The 8,943-nt window shown below is 41.8% G+C and overlaps 1 pseudogene; it reads left to right on the top strand.

The window, feature by feature from the left end:
* Gm18676 (predicted gene, 18676) lies at positions 6,284-6,555 on the top strand (annotated as a pseudogene).

Below are 8,943 nucleotides of genomic sequence, written 5' to 3'. Positions count from 1 at the left end.
TCCTGACCAAGAAGGTTTCATTCCAGGAATATAGGGATGGTTTAATATATGGAAATCCATCAATATACTCCACTATATAAACAAACTCAAAGACAAAAACCACATGATTATCTCATTAGACACAGAGAAAGCATTTGACAAAATCCAACATCCATTCATGATAAAAGTCTTGGAAAGATCAGGAATTCAAGGCCCATACCTAAACATGATAAAAAGCAATCTACAGCAAACCAGTGGCCAGCATCAAAGTAAATGTTGAGAAGCTGGAAGCAATCCCACTAAAAATAGGGACTAGACAAGGCTGTCAACTTTCTCCCTACCTATTCAACATTGTACTTGAAGTCCTAGCCAGAGCAATTCGACAACAAAAGGAGATCAAGGGGATACAAATTGGAAAGGAAGAAGTCAAAATATCACTTTTTGCAGATGATATGGTAGTATATATAAAAGACCCTAAAAATTCCACCAGAGAACTCCTAAACTTGATAAAAAGCTTTTTGAAGTAGCTGGATATAAAATTCACTCAAACAAGTCAATTATCTACACAAAGAATAAACAGGCTGAGAAAGAAATTAGGGAAACAATACCCTTCTCAATAGTCACAAATAATATATAAAATACCTTGGCGATACTCTAACTAAGGAAGTGAAAGATCTGTATGATAAAAGCTTCAAGTATCTGAGGAAAGAAATTAAAGAAGATCTCAGAAGATGGAAAGGCTCCCATGCTCAAGGATGGGCAGGATCAATATAGTAAAAATGGCTATCTTGCCAAAAGCAATCTACAGATTCAATGCAATCCCCATCAAAATTCCAACTCAATTCTTCAACGAATTAGAAAGGGCAATCTGCAAATTCATCTGGAATATCAAAAAACCTAGGACAGCAAAAACTCTTCTCAATGATAAAAAAAAACCTCTGGGGGAATCACCATGCCTGACCTAAAACTGTACTACAGAGCAATAGTGATAAAAACTGCATGGTACTGGTATAGCGAAAGACAAGTAGACCAATGGAATAGAATTGAAGACCCAGAAATGAACCCACACACCTGTGGTCACTTGATCTTTGACAAGGGCACAAAAACCATCCAGTGGAAAAGACAGCATTTTCAACAAATGGTGCTGGCACAACTGGCAGTTATCATGTAGAACAAAGCGAATTGATCCATTCCTCTCTCCTTGTACTAAGGTCAAATCTAAGTGGATCAAGGAACTCCACATAAAACCAGAGACACTGAAACTTATAGAGGAGAAAGTGGGGAAAATCTTCGAATATATGGGCGCAGGGGGAATATTCCTGAATAGAACAGCAATGGCTTGTGCTGTAAGATCGAGAATGGACAAATGGGATCTCATAAAATTGCAAAGCTTCTGTAAGGCAAAAGACACTGTCAATAAGACAAAAAGGCCACCAACAGATTTAGAAAGAATCTTTACCAATCCTAAATCAGATGGGGGACTAATATCCAATATGTATAAAGAACTCAAGAAGGTGGACTCCAGAAAATCAAATAACCCCATTAAAAATGGGGCTCAGAGCTAAACAAAGAAGTCTCACTTGAGGAATACTCTATGTCTGAGAAGCACCTGAAAAAATGTTCAACATCCTTAATCATCAGGGAAATGCAAATCAAAACAACCCTGAGATTCTATCTCACACCAGTCAGAATTGCTAAGATCAAAAATTCAGGTGACAGAAGATGCTGGCATGGATGTAGAGAAAGAGGAATACTCCTCCATTTTTGGTGGGATTGCAAGCTTGTACAACCACTCTGGAAATCAGTCTGGTGGTTCCTCAGAAAAATGGACATAGTACTACCAGAGGATCCTGCAATACCTCTCCTGGGCATATATCCAGAAGATGTTCCAACCAGTAAGAAGGACACATGCTCAACTATATTCATAGCAGCCTTATTTGTAATAGCCAGAAGCTGGAAAGAACCCAGATGCCCCTCAACAGAGGAATGGATATAGAAAATGTGGTACATTTACACAATGGAGTACTACTCAGCTATTAAAAAGAATGAATTTATGAAATTCCTAGGCAAATAGATGGACCTGGAGGGCATCATCCTGAGTGAGGTAACCCAATCACAAAAGAACTCACATGATATGTATACTCACTGATAATTGAATATTAGCCCAGAAACTTAGAATACCCAAGATACAAGATACAATTTGCAAAACTCATGAAACTCGAGAAGATGGAAAATGAAAGTGTGGACACTTTGCTCCTTCTTAGATTTGGGAACAAAACACCCATGAAAGGAGTTACAGAGACAAAGATTGGGGCTGAGACAAAAGGATAGACCATCTAGAGACTGCCATACCCGGGGATCCATCTCATAATCAGCCTCCAAACGCTGACATCATTGTACACACTAGCAAGATTTTGCTGAAAGGACTCTGATATAGCTGTCTCTTGTGAGACTATGCTGGGGCCTAGCAAGCACAGAAGTGGATGCTCACAGTCAGCTATTGGATGGATCACAGGGCCCACAATGGAGGAGCTAGAGAAAATACCCAAGGAGTTAAAGGGGTCTGCAACCCTATAGGTGGAACAACAATATGAACTAACCAGTATCCCCCACCCCACCCCACCCCCGGAGCTCGTGTCTCTAGCTGCATATGTATCAGAAGATGACCTAGTCGGCCATCATTGGGAAGAGAGGCACATTGGTCTTGCAAACTTTATATACCTCTGTACAGGGTAACGCCAGAGCCAAGATGTGGGAGTGTGGGGGTGAGGGGTGAGTGGCGGGGGAGGGTTTAGGGAACTTTTGATAGCATTGGAAATGTAAATGAAGAAAATACCTAATAAAAAATAATTAAAAAAAAAACAGTGATGTTTATACCCATAGACCTGAGGTCCTCTCAGCCTTCATCAAAGAATGCTTCTTTTTTTTTTTTTTTTCAATCAATGAGGGACACCTGACTGGTCAATGTGCTAAGAATAAGAGACTGAGGGCTCAACCCTAAATGAGACACCTATGTCCACTCCACAGTTCTATGAGATTGAAGGAACATCTCTGAAAAGGAAGTAGAAAGAATGTACAAGCCATAGGACTTAAAGGAGTGTTGTGCAATGCTATCTTCTAGACAAGGCTTGGAAGTGTCACACTCGTGATCTCACAGTATCCATGAATACCTGCATAAGATCAACCTAGCTAACATTCCAGCATGGATGTGGTGTCCGATCTCCAAGGCTTACCCCTCCTTCCTGAAACACTATTGGAAGAGGACAGTTTCTTTGGGAAAGTAAATCATTTTTTTTTTTCTTGAGAATTTGGCCAATGAATTTCTTATGCTTTATGGCATACATAACGTCATACGCATGCACCATATTGATAGCACTAACTGGACTTAGAGAGTTATAAAAAATAAAATAAAATTAGGATGGGAAGATACCAAAGGGGTATTGGAGGGATCTGGGGTCAGTTGTAGGGGAATGAGAACAAAACATAATTCTAAAGTTTTAATAGTTGTGTTTTAACATCTGTAAACTATACTTCAGTGCAATTCAGTTGTGGAAAAAAAAAAGAGAAACATAATCAAAATAAAGTCCTCTTGAAGTGAAAGGCCTGCGTGTCCATACTGACATAGCTCACGGCAGCTTTGCAGTAATTGACTTGGACTTTTCTAAACTCCTTGAAATACTCTAAGGATATTACTATAGTATAAAGATGGAGAAAACAATATTCTCAGAGTTCACACACTAAAAGATTCAACAGAGGAAATAGCTTGAGTCAAACTTCTAAAACCTATCATGGAAACTATGGCACAGTGGGAGCATGCTTTCAAACTACAGAGACAGAGTGAACCAATGATGCTAGAACCAACTGAGCCACCGGATAGATGTCACAGCTGCCCAGATGGGTGCACTCCAGGGAAAACTGAGCTGCTTTGGGACTGCATGGAGGAAACTACCAGATAATGATTTTCAGTCACCTGACAAAGAACATGGAATCGTTGTCAAAAGAATTGATGGCAATCATCTCATGGGTCAAATCACAGATGCACAGAAAAGCATATTAAGCAAAAGAAGAAAAGAAGGGCAAAATATGGATATCCTCACAAACAAACTTGAATTCAACTCAAAAGATGGAGGAAAGGTAGCAAAAATTAGAAAAAGGAGCAAGACTTCATCCACAATTAGAGTGGAGTTCAAAACACAATCAGTTCAAACCAATAGCAGTTCTAAAAGGCAAAGTAAGATTAAGATAAAGGGGAGGAGGGGAATTATGGCAAGGAAAGCTGGAGAAGGCAGCTTGTAATACAAACAAAAATTTATAATATAATGAAAGAATAAATTAGTACTTATGTGTTAACTTTCCCAAAATGTCAGCATTAACTATAAAATCAATCTCTCTCTCATTCATATGTGTGTGTGTGTGTGTGTGTGTGTGTATTGCTCTTCCATCCATTTGCTCTCTGAATATGGCCACCATCTCATAGATTTTATTTTATTTTATTTTATTTTATTTTATTTTATTCTGAGTTCATCTAGATATCTTTCATGCACCCCGTGTTCACTGAAAATGCAACTCTCAATAGATCTCCTTTGGAATGCAGGCAATGGATAAGTTGACTTATTAGTACTGAAATTCTGCTGTCTCACACTGTTTGCACTCTTTTATCCACTTGCATGCCTTTATGAGTTGCCTATTGCCATCAATCTGTCTATGAGTAGGGAACTATCTCTGCTGGGGACACAGGTAAGCAATAACCTCACGTGAACATTTTAAGATCTGTGTCAGTCTTGAGAAAAAAAATCTGTGTGGGCATGGTTTGAGTAACCCTACTGAAGGAAATGTGAAACAAACCACACAGCTACAGTTTCGTTTCTGAAGTTCCCTCTTTCTATCACTACTAAAGAGATCATTTTTTCATCTATGTTTTTTCCTCCTTCTGAGTGAGAATTAGTAGTTGCTTTTAATTCCATGGATTTTTGAGCATTGATACATCATGCTGAGTCTCTGTGTTCCTCTGTCAATGGGTAGACTCAATGTGGATTCTTACATGTTCTTAATGGGAAATTAAGACATTTTCTTGGTTTCAGTTTGGTGTGTACCTTTCTATCAGTTTTGTAAACTGGAGCCTAGCAGAGTCATCTTTCACTCGATAAAACTGATTTTTGATCACACAACTATTTTAAAGAATTGTAGTCATTTCTTCCATAGTGACTATTAACTCTTCTGTTAGCATTGTTGATAGCCTCAGGTAACTGTTTTGAGTTTTCTATTTTTTGAGTTTTATATTTTGATGAAGTTTTTATTTCCCCCAAAATGATATCATTGCATGTATGTTATATAATGTTGCGCTCACCTCGTCCAGCAAGGAAAAACGCAACACGGTCAGATTCTTCTCAACAGCTTTATTCCAGGAGTGCCTCGATGCTATGGAAACCCTGGGAACCCAGGGAGGACTGCTTATATACACCCCAGCACTGGGGAGGGCTATGTTCCTCCTGGGATTGGTCAGACTGCCGGCACTTTAATTTGCATGCACCCGCTCAGGAGGGGTTGGCGCCAGAATCGGGCTAGCACCTGCGCAGTGGTGTTGTTTACAATGATGGTGTACCGGAGACCGGCGCCATCTTTTAGGCACCGGCTGCCTACATCTCCCCCTTTTTTGTTTAATAATATGATGCTGGACTAGGTCTGGGCAAGTTTGTCCATCGGCCACAGATCCTGTCTTAGGTCGATCCTTTCATGTCACAGACTTACCCGTCTTAGGGTTACCCTATTGCCTCCAGGCCCCATGTCTTAGGTTGGTCTTTGCATAAGGAAAGTTGCCTGTCCCTGGATACCGTGGATCTGTGTGACTAAAACTGCCAGACGACCTAGGGCAAACTCTTAAATTTTTTTAAGAGGCCAGCCAAACATTGGGAGATGTGCCATCTTTAATCGCCATCAATGCTTGGTACACCACTGCCTTATACTGAGCGTGCTCTTGTTTGAGTCAACACAATAGCCAGATACAAAAGACACAACCCAGGAGGACCACTGCCCCCCAGGCCAACATTCCCGCCCATTCCTTAAAAAATGAGAAGGCATTGGTGATCCAGGAGGTGAAGTCCCCCAAGGTGATGGGGTCCAGTCGAGTGCTGTTGAGTTTGGCAATCTGGAGGAGCCGATTTCTGGACAACTGCTCAGCTTTAGCCGACCAATTTCCTACTCAGATAAGAGGCGACTCTGTTCAAGAGACTGAGAGAAATTAGCTTGTACAACTTTATACAATTCTTCAACCTGTTCTTGAACTAAGTCTATTAAATAAGAGAGAGTCCCATCTGCTTTGATATGACTGAGGAGGCATACATGACAAAATGTGACCTTAGCTTTGGCTACAAGTGTATTCATCAGAGTTTGGAGGACAATAATGGATATCCCATGTGTAATTATGTTGTGGACAATATTGACCATCTCTATCCTAATTTCTTGGTGAATGAACTCATTCTCAAACAGAAGCAAAGATTTGAGGAAAAGAGGTTCAAATTGGACCACTCAGTGAGTAGCACCAATGGGCATAGGTGGCAAACATATCAAAATCTACTATAGGCACAAAGGTGGGAAGTTTCACAACCACAACAGTATACCCTGCCAACATTCTGCTAAAAAACATGTCCTTCCGAAACTATTACAATCTATATCTCTGTCTGGGGGAGCAATTTTTGTGTCAGCCTCTCTGGTACTTGATCCTGTGGAAAAACACAAACAGCTCCCCTGCATCTCGAAATAATGGGATCTGGGCCATACCATTTTCCAGTTAGGACATCTTTCCATTTGACATCCTGTTTAAGGATAGGCGAGGTCATGGCATGCCTATCTGCAGCCAAACGACCATGTTCAGCCAGAATTAAAAATTTTAAAGTAAAGAGGGCTAACGATAATTGTTCTTTGGGTGGCCGGCCATTGGCGATTCCCCCTTTTTGTTTTTGTAAGAGTTCTTTTAAGGTTCGATGTGCTCTTTCCACAATGCCTTGGCCCTGTAGATTGTAGGGAAGGCCACTAGAGTGATTAACCTGCATTATTTTGCAAAAGGTTTGGAATGATTTTGATGTATATTTGGGGCCATTATCAGTTTTTAAACTATCTGGCCTTCCCCAAGCTGCCCAGGCTTCTAGGCAATGGCCAACCACATTGCAGGATTTCTCACCGGACATGGGGGAGGCAAAAATGACACCTGAACAGTTGTCAATTGAAATATGAACATATTTTAATCTTCCAAATGCTAAGACATGAGTAACATCCATTTGCCACAGTTTTAGAGGAAGCAATCCACGAGGGTTAATACCAACATGAGGAGGGTGGTGAAATTGTACACACTGTGGGCATTGTAACACCACATCTCGTGCTGAGGCTTGAGAGATATCAAATTTCTGATGAAGTGTGGCAGCAGGAACATGATACAATCGATGAAAATTTTTGCAAGCTCCAGTGGGGTGGTGTGAAAAATAAATTCCATGCGAGTGCTAGTGTCCACTAAGGCATTTCTTTCAGCCATAGGACCTGGCAAGGTAGAGTGAGCTCGAATATGTTGAATAAAGAATGTATGTGTTGGGTCGCCATCTTGGTTCCGGGACTCAGCAGAACTTAGGAAATTAGTCTGAACAGGTTAGAGGGTGCGCCAGAGAACCGGACAGCTTCTGGGACAGGCAGAAGCACAGAGCCGCTGAGGCAGCACCCTTGGCGGGCCGCAGACAGCCGGCCACCATCCGGAGCAGAAGACAGGTGTCCGCCTGGCTTGGGAGGCGGCCTCAGCCTCAGCAGCAGCGGTCGCCATCTGGGTTCCAGGACTCCGCGGGACCTAGGAAATTAGTCTGAACAGGTTAGAGGGTGCGCCAGAGAACCGGACAGCTTCTGGGACAGGCAGAAGCACAGAGCCGCTGAGGCAGTACCCTTTGCAGGCTGCAGACAGCCGGCCACCGTCCGGACCAGAGGACAGGCGTCCGCCTGGCTCGGAGGCGGCCTCAGCCACAGGAGCAGTGGTCGCCATCTTGGTTTCAGGACTCCCTGGAACTTAGGAATTTAGTCTGCACAGGTGAGAGTCTGCACCACAGAAGCTGACAGCTTCTGGGAACTGCCAAAGCAACACAGCTTCTGAGAGAGGCCCTGTTTTGGGCCTTCTTCTTCGACCAGGAGGAGGTCCAAAAACAAGATATCTGCGCACCTTCCCTGTAAGAGAGCTTGCCAGCAGAGAGTGCTCTGAGCACTGAAACTCAGAGGAGAGAATCTGTCTCCCAGGTCTGCTGAGAGACAGTAACAGAATCACCAGAAGAACAATCTCTAAACAGAGTCAACTATAACTACTAACTCCAGAGATTACCAGATGGCGAAAGGTAAACGTAGGAATCCTACTAACAGGAACCAAGACCACTCACCATCATCAGAACCCAGCACTCCCACTTCGCCCAGTCCAGGGCACCCCAACACACCCGAAAACCTAGACCTAGATTTAAAAGCATATCTCATGATGATGGTAGAGGACATCAAGAAGGACTTTAATAAATCACTTAAAGAAATACAGGAGAACACTGCTAAAGAGTTACAAGTCCTTAAAGAAAAACAGGAAAACACAATCAAACAGGTAGAAGTCCTTACAGAAAAAGAGGAAAAAACATACAAACAGGTGATGGAAATGAACAAAACCATACTAGACCTAAAAAGGGAAGTAGAAACAATAAAGAAAACTCAAAGTGAGGCAACACTGGAGATAGAAACCCTAGGAAAGAAATCTGGAACCATAGATTTGAGCATCAGCAACAAAATACAAGAGATGGAAGAGAGAATCTCAGGTGCAGAAGATTCCATAGAGAACATCGGCACAACAATCAAAGAAAATGGAAAATGCAAAAAGATCCTAACTCAAAATATCCAGGAAATCCAGGACACAATGAGAAGACCAAACCTACGGATAATAGGAGTGGATGAGAATGAAGATTT

Source organism: Mus musculus, chromosome 8 (assembly GCF_000001635.26).
Source record: "Mus musculus strain C57BL/6J chromosome 8, GRCm38.p6 C57BL/6J".
NCBI lineage: Eukaryota > Metazoa > Chordata > Mammalia > Rodentia > Muridae > Mus > Mus musculus.
The sequence above is the reverse complement of the archived record's forward strand: the minus strand, read 5'-3'. Positions and strand labels throughout refer to the sequence as shown.